The sequence below is a fragment of the Larimichthys crocea genome, chromosome I (genome assembly GCF_000972845.2).
Source record: "Larimichthys crocea isolate SSNF chromosome I, L_crocea_2.0, whole genome shotgun sequence".
Taxonomy (NCBI): domain Eukaryota; kingdom Metazoa; phylum Chordata; class Actinopteri; family Sciaenidae; genus Larimichthys; species Larimichthys crocea.
Genome location: NC_040011.1, coordinates 26,867,762 through 26,882,671, shown reverse-complemented (window position 1 = coordinate 26,882,671; position 14,910 = coordinate 26,867,762). Strand labels below are relative to the sequence as shown.

Below are 14,910 nucleotides of genomic sequence, written 5' to 3'. Positions count from 1 at the left end.
CCAGCTGGATGTTTACCGATCAAAGCAACATATTGTATCTTACGGGGAGAAGAGAGGTTTTAATACTGCCAGGATACATAGTCGGGAGATGCGAGGTTCTTATCAGACCATGGGGGTTTGGCAGTTCACATTCATTGGTTTTAACATGACTCACTGCCTCCTCGCTAAGACAGAGCACCAACAGGAGATTGACTCTAAAAATAAAGACCAGGCACCATCAGCATTTCCTCACATACATCTTGCACCAGTATTCTCCAAGGCAAAAAGAATCAGCCCTCACAAAAAAAAAGGCAATATATGAGCACTGAGGAGTAGAATTATGATCCCATTTGACATGATCACAAAAGGTTTTTGGTGCAAATGTGGTGATGCAAACAAGGAGTGTATGGTGAGATTTAATATGTTAAGAGGGAAGGCTTACAGCAGCATCTACTGGCACAAGGAAAGGTCAACATGATTGGAGAGAATCTGAAAGGTCAAGCCAGTAAAATAATCGAACATCTGAATCACTGTAGTTTAGTCCATGTTTATTTCACAGCTCTTAGATCTTTGGGAAAGAAGGCACAAAGTGGCTAAGATTGGCTTCATTCACTCAAGTGATCTGCTGTCCTATGTCAATAAGCAGAACACAGAGAAACGCTATCTACCAGGGCAAGGAGTCCTGCAGTCTTATAACATTTCACAGAGTATTGGATTGGTTTGCATAGCAATAAGTTTGAACTCTTAACACTGCCGTTTCCATAGGAACTAAGTAAGGCACAAGACAGATTGATGAGATGCTTTAAGTGCAGAAGCAAGACTATTTGTGTTCAAAACACAGCCACAAGGCACAGAAAATGATTGGCCAATAATTGCGAGGGATTATGTCCTAGCGTCATGAAACATATTGAAATAACTTGAGATTTTTCATCATGCAAGCTATTTTGACAACACACACACACAAAAAAAATAGCCTCAGGCAAGGTGCCTAATCTAAGATGGAACGTCTTTTTCATCAACATAGAAATAGTAAATGAAGAGAAGCAGAGGAACACGGCTGTTACCGGCTGTGGGGGGAATCCACAATAGACAGTTCATTTACTTGACTTTCGTGTATGAATATTTATTTAGGTTAAGTGACACTTTAAATAGAAAAAATATTACCTTTGCTGTCTCAGTCTAACTTACTATATTGCTGATGTATTTGAATTGTTGCTTTTGTGTTATTGCTATGTACGTGTCTCTTAACTGTATCTATGCACAAACACAGATGTATTTTTTATTCTCGCCAGTCGCCATACAACTGCAGTTCTTAGTGATGCTAGTGGTGTAGCTCTAAGGATGGCATGTTTATTAGCTGGTTCGTCACTTAAATATCTCAGATCTTAGACAGACTACCATGAGGTTTGGTAAATGTTCACATTGATAATCCCTAGAAGATGAGTCCTACTGACTTTGGTGATTTGGTGACTTTTGCATGTACCTTCCTCCTTCTGTTTCAAAGGTGCAATAATACACAATGTAACGTGTATGACATCAAAATATATGCTTAAAATAACCTGCCATTATTATTAAGAATAGATCAAATAGGAGGCATCAAATAGGAGGGTTGCAGTGGATGGTCTTTCCCATGTGCTCCACAACTTACTAGCCTACTTCCTGCTACGGATCTGAGCCAGGTACTAGTAGTGCACTACTACAAAAGACCAGTGGAGGCAACATCAGTATAATAGCATTGTGACCATAGACTGTATAAATCATGGACGTTGTATCCGTTATGTGACCCACAGGTTTCTAAAGAGCTGCTGTGAAGCTCAGAGTGTGGTAGCTCTGGCTGCCAGGCCTCTGACGCCTCTAAAAATTGACAAAGACGTGGCTCGTCAGTGGAGCTGAGGTGGGCTGAAAGGCACCTGGGTGCTCAAACAAGCCACCTGTAAGGGCACTCACCTGTCAATCAAAGCGGCCATGCTATTAATTATGCATAGAAATCTGCACAGTTGTCAGGAAATGGGTAAATTATAAAGTTGGAAGAAAAATGTGCATGACTGCATACTGACTCAACACCCACTCAAACAACTACACGCTGAACAGCGCGTTATTTCATATAAATACCACCCCATCCTGACAGACAACCCATGTGATGACATATGTCACTAATGGAGCAAGCATCCTGAGCAGCACCAAATAAAAGCAGACAGAATTAATTGCAGCCTGCCGTAGTGACCTTTTCTGTTTGATAAATCATAAAGCCTAAGAGACTGCTGTTAGCCTCATAGATGGGAAATACACAGCTTTGAGAAATGATCTTGGATCTCGTGATCTGGAGCTGTATCGACCCTGCCGGCTTGTGCTTGCACGCACACATACACACGTACATGCATGCAAAAGTTATATATTTCTACCTCTTTCTGCTCAAAAAGGGACATGGACATTGTCCTAAGAGATTGTTATTGTCCGAAGAGGAGTCAAAGTCCTATTTCATCATTCAGTAAAGAGCAGCATTCCCGTGGAGCTCAAATAAGCTTCAACAGGAGGAGACACACTAGTCTCTGGACTGTGAATAATGGACAGTCATTAGGTTCTTCTGTGGTTCATTTTAAGAAGAAACCACATTTTATTAGCTTTTTGAGACATTGTCGGGGCAGAGGCTTCTGAACTTGGCAGGTTTTGCACATTCAATTATTTTCTGCAGCTTCTGACTGAAAACCTTTAATAATGAGCAATCAGGAGTTAGACAACACATAAAACTAATCAGGTAATCATAGATTTGTTGAAGAGTAATTATTTTCAAGGTGAAACACAAGGTTGGAGAATGAACTGTGATTTCCAAGTGATTTCATCATTATAAAGCAGTTCGGCTTTATTATCTATTAAACACTGTGTTAGGTCATGAACTCAGCATGACTGTGTGCAACGGCTCTGTCAAAGTGCTTGAAGGCTTAAAAGGTTTTTCTACCATTCAGCTCTTATACCAAATAAATTGCATTTACATTATTTTAAAACGTAAACGTTACATAATATGTTTTCTTTTAGGGTACACACACACACTTAAGTTACAGCTGACTTGATCCACAATGTTTATTGCTGTCTTCGAAATATGATTAATTATTTCTGCAATGTGTTAAAATAATCATAAGTTACGTTATTAAAACGGGATAATGAACAAACAAAAGACTGAAGACTGAGCATAGGAAGGCAACAGCATATTGTCTGCTGGGAAGATGACAGAACTACAAAGGAGAAACATTTATTTCTGTAAGACAAGATTTGTGCAAATAGAACTTTTTTAATGTATCGTAGCTCAAACTCTACAGAGATTATTTCATTTCCATTATGGTTCTGCAGCAATAACAGATTTTATTTTCATAGTTTTGACCTTTACTCTGATTACTGTTATTAAATACGCTCAGCTGCAGACATTTCAGAGAATTTCTCTACAATGCTGTCATTAGGGCAAGCAGCATGAGGCGTGTAGTTTTTTAATACACTGGATCAGTGTCTGGTGGTGATGGTGACTGGTCCTCATTAAATACAGGTCATTAATCATTACAGCACAAACTCAGCACCAGCTGAGAATTTTGTTTTTGATGACCTTCTGTGGTTTAACTTCTCTCCTTTATGTAGTGATATAGATGCGTACTCCAGGGTGACTCAATACACTGTGCCATCACCGACAGTCATGGTCAAAGGTAAAACAGGCCTAAAACTGTGAAAACACACATGCTGTGTCTCAATTCGGATACTTCTGTTCAATAGTTCAGTAGTGTTCAGTAGTGTTGAAGAGGAGCTTAGTCCATTACTGAAGCTACTGAGGCATTTGACGCGGAGTAACCTGGTTGATGCGCCTCTCGCTATTGTTCATTTGTTTGTGTTGAATGAGAGTCCAGGCGATCTTCTTTGATTGAATCATTGTAACTGGTTTTTATTCCAGCTCCAGTGTAACAAATCATTTAGTGCCATAGCGGTCAAAAACCAATTCCCCTTTTGGGTCAAAACACCTGACAACAACAGTGACGTTGCTTCCTATATACCGAGCCCCTAGGTGACAGCACAGTGACACCACGCACCCACAGCGTGAACTACACTTTGAAAACAGACACCCATTACAACATATTTAGCTCCGATAAGTAGTAAACAATGAACTTCCTTCCTTGGCAGGGTATTTCAAGTATGGCTGTTGTACACTCATTGGAAATGACGATCACAACATTTAACCATTTTTTGTTCTTCTTTGCTGAATGCAACCGGGCGGAGTACTAGCACCGAGATTCGTCACAGCCGCCTAACCTCAATTCCTCAGCCAGCATTTTCACAATATCGGTGGTCTCTCCCCTTCTACTATGTACCCAAAATAGCAACTACAGAGGGTGACAAGTGTCCAACATTTGACCATTTTGAGTGCACCATCACTGATAATACACTCCATTTTGCCACGATTGACCTTCTGAACACAGTTATATACTAAAAATAGCGAATCTAAGCAAGTATGCAAATTAAGACAGTTCCGTTTCATCATTAAAACATGCATAACCCCAAAAAGAAAGCTGGTGTTTGAACATGCTATGTTATGACACCTTTCATTCATGAGAATGATGCCATCTTGTTCCAAACAGCCCTTACAAGAATTACAAGGATGTCTGTGAGTCATTTCTCTTTGATAGCTTTTAATGCAGACAAAGAGCCAAAATCAAGAGCACAGATGAGAAATTCGAGGTAGAGACAAGAAGGCTAGGTGTAGATCATCCTACAGACACTGTGGTTTAGGAGACTTCTGAGGCCACTGCACACTGTGAGGAATGGGAAAATATAGCTCAGGCAGCACAACGGAGAAGCCATATGAAACAGAAAATTACACACAGAATTATGGCACTAGGGAATTTATTTTGCCGTTAAAATGACAGGGTTAAAGCTTGCGTTCCTTGCACAAATGGCTGTCGTTCAAAAGCTGCAATTAGTGGAGTCACTGTCTCTGCAATGTATGCAACGGTGCAGGTGAGTAAAATGTTATTATAACCAATGTAATAATGGCCAGAATGGTTCAAATAACACCCAGGCTTAAACAAAGTAGATCACAAAAGCAAAGCTAGACTGTCCACAGACGCAATGAAAGTTCACACAAATCACAAAACCCACAAACAAAAGTGAGTGTATCAGTGTGTAAATAAGCTCATAATTACCACTGTGTTCCACTTCTCATTTATACATTTTATTCCCTCAAACCAGACAGACTACGAGATTAAACATCACCTGTCAGGGAGCAATACACAGAAAGAAGATTTAAAGATTTGAAGAGAGGGTAGATTGACAGTCATTTCTAATTAGTTCATCATCTTGTGTTTGGCATGAAAACTCCATTACCAATTATCCAAATAAGCCCATCCCATTAGCTGAATCTTAAAATAAGAGATAAAAAACAACAAAGACAAAACATCTGAGCTCTGGCTGAGGTGTGGACCAGTGCCACAACACACATCCGCCTCAGAATATCAACAATGTGCTCCATGAATCGTAAGAAGCGAGTAACTGAGCAGTGGAGGCACCAGAGGACATAACACCGTGTTGATCAGAACAATTGGAGCGCCTTAGCACATGGGAAAGAGATAAAGTGTGACCAGTTGAGAGCAGTCGCAACGTTATCCTAACCAGACCGGACACACGAGAGCAATCAATTATACAGGTGAAATAAAAATTGACTGAAAATAGTACAGAAGGGGTTAAGTTATTCAACACAGTTCAGAAAAGAAGCTGCAACCAGGGAAACACTCAGCAGCAGCCACAAGGAGTATGTTGAATTCAGTGTGGGAGCCATTTACTCCAATTAAAGTGGAGCGCCTGTAGAGGACTGCTGATGTAATGTTATTGACCAGAGCATCTTCTACACGCTTAAGATTCATCCTGAAAAGTTGTATATATGAGAGTCCATTTGATTAGATTAGCTGTAGCTTTGCATTTAAATGATGCACCTATCTTAAGTTAGAATGGAGCATCACAGCACTACGCAAAGATAGAAAACTTTGTATAAAACCTCAAACTGTTTTTTTGTAAACAATGGATTCCAACTTTAAAAAGGCATAAATCGACTGTCACTGCCTAATTGTCACATGTTTAATCATTAATCCATTGTGAGATGCAGTTGCTGTCAGAAGAAGGGATACTGAGTGACATTCGGCAGTGAATATTTAGTCAGACTCCTGTCTCACATGCTGACAAAGGCAGATAAAAGGTAAAACAACCAAAGCCAGCATCTCTGGCACAGAGGATGGCAGGATTAAGAAATAACACCACCCTCACATCTGTATCTCACCACCCTGCTGCCTGATAGTCACCCTGGGCTAAATGTATGATCTCTTTTACAGCGTGGACTTTTTCTCTTCACTGGGAAAATGTTAAACAAGACTAACAGTCAATAGCCATCCTCTGTGAGGCTGTACTTAGACAAAGCTGTTCTTTTGTCTAAATGCTTGATCTCATAGGATAGGTGACAACTTTGACCTGCTGGTAGAAGTAGGTGAAAAGTCAGGGGATCGTCCAAGTCAGTAGTGTTCATCCATCAATGTTGTCTGGACCAAAGTCGTGTGCCAACATTGCCATCCCTACATCCCTACAGCCAAAGTCACAAGCTGACACACATATCTCAACATTTCTACAAAGAACTTTTATTTTGTGTTGATTCTGGTAGCCTCTGTGGAAAAAGGCGTTTTTCAGTATTCATAGCTCTTCTCATAAAGATCTTGATCTGGCTAGTACATGTTTTGGGAGTGAAAGACAGACAAGTTACTTTTAATACTATTTTTCTTTCTCAAACAGCTGTTTGCAGAATGCATAGTGATGAGATACTGTATCTATTTGCGGCTATGTAAGATTAAGAACTGCATTACGACGGTACGGTCACATGTAGGCCTACAACAAACAGTTTCACTCTGTAAGAAAGTTCAAGTTATTATCATTCCCTATATTACATACATGTCTGTCTAGAATGGATACTGTTTCATAACCAGTTAAAAACTGGCGGCAAACACAACCTCCATCACGTATTCACAAGCTCTCTCGTCCTGCATCATTTACATATCTCCTTTCTAACACACTGACAACGTTCCCTCTGCACTTAGTCACAGACTGTAAATTAAGGAACTAGTTGCTACTGTTCTTTCCCTCCCACCCTGCAATATTAAGAATGACCTGCCACATGGGGCCACACTGTGAGCTGGCCCTTGGAGCAGCTCTGAGAGCAAGGCCTGCAGTGCCGGGCAGTAAATAACCAGCATAAACGTGTCGCAGGAGACAACCCGCAGACACCAACCCATTTAATGTTAATAGGAAAGCATCGGTTACCAGATTCTAAATAATAGCTTGCAGTCACTATGGCCAAGGATAGGTACCAGAGGCGCAGGAATTTATAGAGTTAGCAAATTGCTTTTCTATCCCCATTTGTCCATTTTGCCATCTCTCAGCACAGGTTGTGGATGATGGAGAGGTGCAGGGAGATGATGGGACTGTTGCAGCCTGCTTGACTGAGCACAGCTGTCCTACAGCCACAGAGCTCAGGATGATGACGCTCCAAGGTGTACAACAACTATCCGTCCGTCTGGGTCTCAGGAGGGACAGCCAACTTGACAGGGCACTGAGATATTTTTATTTCAGCAGGGCCCGAGGTGTTTGGTTGTGACCACTGTCACTTTTGTTGGACAGGAATTGTGGCTGCCCCAGACAGATAGTCCGTGGTCAGTCATGTTACAAGATTTTATACACAGGGATGGAGCCAACTGTTCCCATCTTTTTATTGAAGACATTCATTCCAGATTGATTACTATTTAAATATTCATTTATTAATTCATGATCATTTTAAAACTCAGTGTCTTGGCTAGTTGGGAAATAAACAACTAGCCTGGCAATATTCACAAGATGTCAATAAAGCCCATGAAAAGACCAAAAGTAACTGTGTGAGTCTGTGTCTTAATACTTTCTGACTTAGCCATCTTTTCTCTGGCACTCTCCAAGCCCAATGAAATCTCTAAGATCCAACCTAACACAGAAAACACTCCCATGGGTTTGACTTCTTACCTTGCAGCAGTGATGTACAAGTGTACTGCAGGACCCTGAGACATCACTGAACACACTTCCAACCACTTCCTAACCTGAAAACTTTCAACCAACTGGTCACAAATAAAAATAAAAAGACTTTTCTGTGGATTTAGAGCTCTAGTAAATATTTACAGCACCAGGTAACATCAACTAGCCTTAGCCATATCACGCTTTGTGCACAAAGAAAACCGCTGTCATTAGGATCAATCCATTCTTCAAAAATGGCCCAAATAAAAAGACATGTAGGACACCAGAGTTCTCCAGGTGTTAACCAGCAAGCTGGGCATTAGACCTATTCAACCAAAAACGATACTAGCACTTAATTTGTTGCTTTTACCTCCTATATTGTCAAAGGTGCTGTCTTATTGATCCAATCAGACAGTCTGATGTTCTCTGCTCTTTTGACACATTGTTAGAAATTAAACCATCAAACTAAGGCAAGATGATATATAACACAGCAGAGAAACTTTGACTAAACCTAATTTATGTGTCATGGGATACAAACTCTATGGAATATCAAGCATTTTGTAGTTTAGTAAAAAGTTCTTACTGTGCTCAAGTGAGTAGCAACAAATGGCTCCTTCTGAAGGGAGGAAATGAGCCCAGAAAGATCCATCTGACTGTGTGCAAACTCCAGTAGGAATATGGCACCTTAGTGCTAATTATACTTACTAGTTGAGTTCAGTTCCTGTTCAAAACGTGTCTTTTCAGAGCGGGCTGATTCTTCTGCCATCTGTATTGCTGCTAGCAGCTTTCTCAGTATCATCGACACGCAGAGCTGTAAATCACCTACAGTTCTAGACGCAGCAGTTTCAGACCAACTGTTATGTACGCCACCAGGTTTAGTTTATTGTCGTGTTCCCAAAAGATTATTAATTATAGTCATTATTGTTATTTCTGCTTCTTTGTTAAATGACATTTAATTGACTAAATATAGTCCAAATACACTGCACACAAAGAAAGCAAAATGCACAATCGTTTCATCTAATAAGAATGTTAAAATATGCGATTTAAATCTATTTAGTTTTTCATTTAGACGTGAAAGTGAATGAGTTAAATCTCTACCACTATCTCTGATAAACTTCACACTGAAGCTGGCCAATTACCCCTAGTCATAGCTTAAGCTAACGTCAGCTTTATAACATTTAATTAATCAGTGCAAAGTGTTAATTAGCTGACATCTTGTTATGTATAACCAGCAGCACTGAGAGAGAGGGTTAACTCTGACCTGCTATGTGTGGAGGTTGTGAAGAAAATTGAAAAGACAGAGACAGAGAGCCCCTCCATTTTTTAGTTAAATGTTAAGAAGAAGAGCAGTCTAGATAAATATGACAGAGCAGAAATGATCTGTTCAGAGAAAAGCTAAGGCACAAAGCTTTTTCACTTCAAACAGTCTGTCTAGCCACACAACACATAGCAATATTGAAAAAGAAACCACTGAGGTCTTCACGCAGAGTAAGGTGACATCAATAAGGTCAAAACTGGGGTCAGCTGTAATTAAATCACCAGCGTGGCTTGACTCTATGAGGTCACAACCTGAAAGCTCATCAGTGCCTTCCTCCGTGTATCGAGAAAATATCAGACCAGTCTAATTATTCGTAATCACAGAGCTTACATGAACTCGCATCTGACCTACAATCACCTTTTCAGTGTAAATAAAGAAAAGTCTTTTCAGTTAGAATATGTAGTGTCACTACAGCAGTTGGTAGGTTGCTAATTCTTAACGCTCCACCAGAGTTACTGAAGACCCGAGGCAGACTTTAACAGGGGATGACATTTTCAGATCACTCTCCTGAATTAAGAAAAGGGGAGAAAGAAAAACACGCCCGAGACAATCTTTAACACAGCTTGCTCCCCACATAACAGCATAAATAATGCAATCCCAAAATACATGTTTAGAATTAATCAGATGTGATAAAAACAAACCATTAAAAAAAAAAAACACAGTTCCCTGCCTCGAAGTAAGCGAACTGCATATTTAGGATTAAACTTTCACACTCCCAAAACTGTGATAGACAATCCATAAAAATATAAATGCTTTCTAGCAACATTGTGTAACTTTCGACCATAAAAATAACAGATTTTAGATCTTTTTGATGCTACGCTTGCCATTTGGGCAAATGGTGCCATTCCCCTCTGTGCTTCATAAGCCTGTTCTTGCACTGTGTAACTTTGGGCTCCAGGTCCGATCTCCCATGAGAAGTACGTAACGCTTTACAGCACTAAGTCACACACCACCAACTATTTCACTGATTTTGGTGAAATATTTTTTAGCTTTTTTCCCTCCGCTACCCACCTTAACTCTTGGTAAATTTTCTTGATGGACAGAAAAGTAAACTGCTCCAAACTACAGCCAAGGTTAACTAATGTTAGTTCAGTTTATTAGCAATGCTTCCTGGACTGTAAGCTCAAAACACCAGGGGAATGTTGAGTATTGACACTGGTACCACAGGCGTTTTTGGACCTCCAAGAAGAGAAGGTTTTCAGGCCCGGGGCTAGGCGGAATGTAGACGGTAGAGGCAGGGCCGGTCCTAGGTATGGGCAATGTGGGCGGCCGCCCAGGGCGCATTGTCCGTGGGGGGCGCACGAAAGCCCGAAAAAGCAAAAAACCTCGGTAATTTTCGATACCGCTCATTAAGTTAGCGGAGCGGGCGCCCCGGGAGCGGGGTGTTGACAAGGCAGACGGGGGCGTCGGACAGACCGATGGGGGCGCACGCATCCCGGGGCGCACGGCGCATCCAGGGGCGCACGAGAAAATGTTCGGGGGGGGGGGGGGGGGGTGTCCGCCCAGGGCGCAAATGTGGCCAGGACCGGCGCTGGGTAGAGGCACCAGAAGTGGAACCAGGCAATAGGGCAACATAGCCGGCCTCAGCAGAGGCAGAGCATGCCAAAGGGCAAGAGACTGAAGAAGACAATGGAGGAAGCTAAAAAAAAAGGGAGGAAAAAAGAGAGTGGCTGTGAGAGGCCGCCAGGCAAGACTTAATCTGGGACTAACTTTTAGTCGAGTTTCATGAAAGAAAAGGCTGAAAGACAGACACCAAACTGGGTCGAGCTGGCTGCTATGTCTTGTGCTGTCGCACTTGTTTGATATTTGTTAGTTAAAGTTGTCGACTCGCTAGTTTTTGATCAAGAAATATCATAACCAATTCACATGTACAGCTGTCCATATTGACCACTGTGCCCAGAACAGAGAAACTAAAACTTGCTCTCAATAAAGCCTTTTGCATCCTTAACATGTTTCACAGCCACTGTAGTTTCTCTGTCAGGCTAGATAGGAGAGGGTAAAACTATTGAAAAAGGACTGATAAAGCCTACGTGGTTGAATTATGTCTGACTGTAAATGATGGATGGTTGAATACTAAGTAATAGATGAATATTTAAAGTAGTTACATAAGGAAACGGTTGAATTATATTGGAATGACATCAAGCTTGAAATGAATTCAAATTAACTTATTTGGAACGTGACGTTGGAGTCAATAGAGAGATAATTTTGTTCTTCTGCCACAGCTGTGGGCGTACGTCAGACAAAGGTTGGAAACCACTGCTGTAGCATTACTGATAAGATGACAGTGGTACTGTCATCTTAAGTATAAGTAAAGGACATTAAAACGGGATGATGCTATATGATTTAATCTACATTCTCTAAAACACAGCTGGAGGGAGAGTGTTGAAAAAGCATAGCATAAAACATGACCAGGAGGCATGTAGATGGAGAGAGGCGGTGACAATAGAACATCCTCGTAATCCTTTTAGCATCCTTCACAATTATGTTTCACTACTGTGTGGAGCCATAAGAAACACGGCTGCTGTGTCCAATCTGGTTACAAAGAACAAACACATAATATGAAAGATGCTATGGTCATTGCAACATATGCTACTCATTATTAGAGCCACTATCTGCAGGAAGTATTCCTCTTATATTCTACATTTTCAGATGTTTTTTTTTTGCGGCAGCCTGCTAGATCAAAAGACACGCAATCCTATCATCACATCAAATTGGATCGCCTGGAGAAAATTTAAATGTGTTCCTGTTAGGCTTTTGGGTTCTGAGGAAAATGATCTTTCAGTGGTAGGTACAGGAAGATTACTGTCCATGAAAATTACTTGAAGCTATTTTAAATGAACACAGATTGATAACATTGAAAAAGGTCCTGCAGAATGACACACAGGAGTCATTTTCAGAGGAATTTCACTGTGAGGCAGGAGGTCTCCTTTGGCAAGGGAACATTAACTTTTTTTTTTAAACCAAAATAAAACATGTGAAGCTTCCAGACATTTTAAGTTTCATCCTGGAGTGAGTCATGAAGTCTAAGAATTTCCAGGTTTTATGATCAAAAGATGAAAGAATTCAAAATCAGTGCTGGTAAGCAAGAGAGGAAGGACTGCTTTTGATGTTCAAAACCAAGATGATTACAATTTTATAAGGGGAATATTTATTTCTGCATTTGACTGATTCCTCAAAATGAACATCAACGTTTGGACACAACAGTACTGACAAATGTTAAACGATGGTCATCATTTGTCACAATCTAAATAGTTCCACAGCCTTTTAATATTTTTTAATCACTATAACATGAGGGATGTTTATACATTGAAATTTTTAGATGGAGCCATCTAAAAATAAACTTTAATTCACTGCCAATCAGATTGGGAGAGTCCAGGTTCAAATCTTGTGTTTTAATATCAACATTTAAATGTATAGGTTACTGCTGCTGAGGTCCACAGAGCCAGGATTACTCCTTCTTCCAGAATATTTCCCTAAAATCATCCCATACTGTGTTGCACCCTTGGGCCCTCCTAAAAAAGTCTTGGGGCTTAAGACGCACACCATGTAATTGTAACCATAATTACTCGCGACATCCAGAGTTCAAATCCGGCTCAACACCTCAGTCTGCCATCATCCGTCAGTCTCCACCCATGCAAACTGTGGAAGCAGAAAGAAAAACCTGAAAACAGGATCAGGCAGAAGGGGAAACTTGCAGGGAAAGATGTGGCAGGGTGTCCACTAAACAAGCGCGCTTCATCTGATCCGCAATTAGTGAATAAAAAACAACAACTGTGGTCTGCGCATCTTGTTCAGGATAACAGATTGTAACACAAACAGAAGATGATTTTTCTTTCCCACAAATTGCTGCCAACACATCCAGCTGAGCACCTTTTTTTTTTTTTATTCTGACAGCTCCACCGGCCAGAATCAGGCAAAACCTCATCCATCAACACGGATGTCGTCTGCCTGAAGAAAGATCCAGCAGGCATGCCAAACTGTGGCCAGGACGACGCACAGTATCCGAACTGCAGCACAACAAGCCAACATCTACCTCAACATGCACAGGAGTGACCCAGAGGCGATTCAAGAAGCTTGACACATTGTCACACCATGTTCCCCTCTCTTTCTCTTTCTGTGTGTCCTGGATGTGAGGTTAACCGGCTTCACTAAAAACACATCTCCTGCAGTAAACACTTCAAAAAAAAAAGAAAAGAAGAAGGAGCCTTGAACAATCTTACCTTTCTCTCCCCAAGGGAAGGATTTGGCTCAGGTAGGGCTGACACAGCACAGTTGAACGTGTTGCCGAAGAAGGGGGTTAAAATAAGCTACTCCGATGGATGCAGTCGAGACATGAGCTGGAGAAAAGTGAGGAGAGGAGAGGAGAGAGAGGAGGAGAGCAGCAGCAGCAGCAGCGCGGATGAAGATTTGAAACGGCGGAGCGGAGCAGCGCTGAACCGGCGGCGGAGTCTGTGTCTCTGACATCAGCGGGCTGCTTTCCTTTAAGGTGGCTCCGCACATTTACGCACGCAGGAGGAGGGGGGGGGGTTCATCTGATGGATTTAACCACCTCAACAAATATTATTTTTTTACGTCAGAGAACCAGAGTTGGAATCAAATCAGGAAACTTCCGTGTGAGAGCAGCAGGAGGGAGGCTGTGAAGTCACATCTGAAGGAGGGGGTGAGAGAAGAGAAGAGACGCGTCCAAAAACCCGTCAGGATGAAAATTGGCTCAAGGTTGAAGGAGCATGTCTTCATCATCTTTGACAGTGGATTGAAACTTCAATACATCCTGAAAAATGTCCTAAATTAAATCTGTCATGTCTAAATGTGTCCCCCCCCCTTTTTTTTGGAAAAAGTTGTAGAAATGTAATAGTTTGTCATTTAGGAAGATAAAAACAACAAAGAAATAATAAAAATGATCCCCCTGACACATCAGGCTTACAAAGAGGATAGAGCTGAATCAATTAATCCATCCTGATAATGGTTTAAGTCCTTAAAATAAGCAAAAAAAATGCTAAGCTCCAGCTTTCCAAATGTTAATATTTGCATTCATATCACGGTACAATTAAATATATTTGTCTGGACAAACATTTAAATATGTAAACAGACCTTTTTTTTCACAGCAGCCATTTTGACATGAAATAATAAACACAGGTGTTACCAATGACACTAATTAAGGCTCCATTCCATTCAGGTCAGACAGAGTCAGGGTGCTGTTGTGCTGCATGTTGGCTCACAGGAAAAAGTCTCTGCTGCACTAAATGGAACTGAACCTTAATCAGCACCATTGGAAACACCTGTGTTGACCCTGCTATATCATGTAAAGTGGCTGCTTTGAAAAAAGGTCTATTTGATTTTGATTGATTCATCAACTAAAAAGTGGACCAGTGAAAATAATCCTTAGTTCATCCCTAAAATAGTGACCGTTTTGGTACCTGTGGAGGTTCCTGATCCTCCCTTTTGTGTGTGTCGCTTCCAAATGACAGTGATATGAAGGATTGATAGTATTTGACAGTAGTTGGGTCAGTACATTTTGCCAGAAAAGCTGATCACTGTACTTGGCGTACAACTTAAGCAGGCAT

General features: G+C 41.0%; 1 protein-coding gene across 4 annotated transcripts in view; it reads right to left on the bottom strand.

The window, feature by feature from the left end:
• Positions 1-13,927, bottom strand: part of drp2 (dystrophin related protein 2) — a 140,451-nt gene extending 126,524 nt beyond the window's left edge. For all 4 annotated transcript variants that reach the window (XM_019278409.2, XM_027280264.1, XM_027280266.1 and 1 more), the window contains exon 1: positions 13,567-13,927. The gene's annotated coding sequence lies outside the window, so the exon portion shown is untranslated. The remainder of the gene's footprint in view (positions 1-13,566) is intronic.
• Between the last annotated feature and the right edge of the window lie 983 nt (positions 13,928-14,910).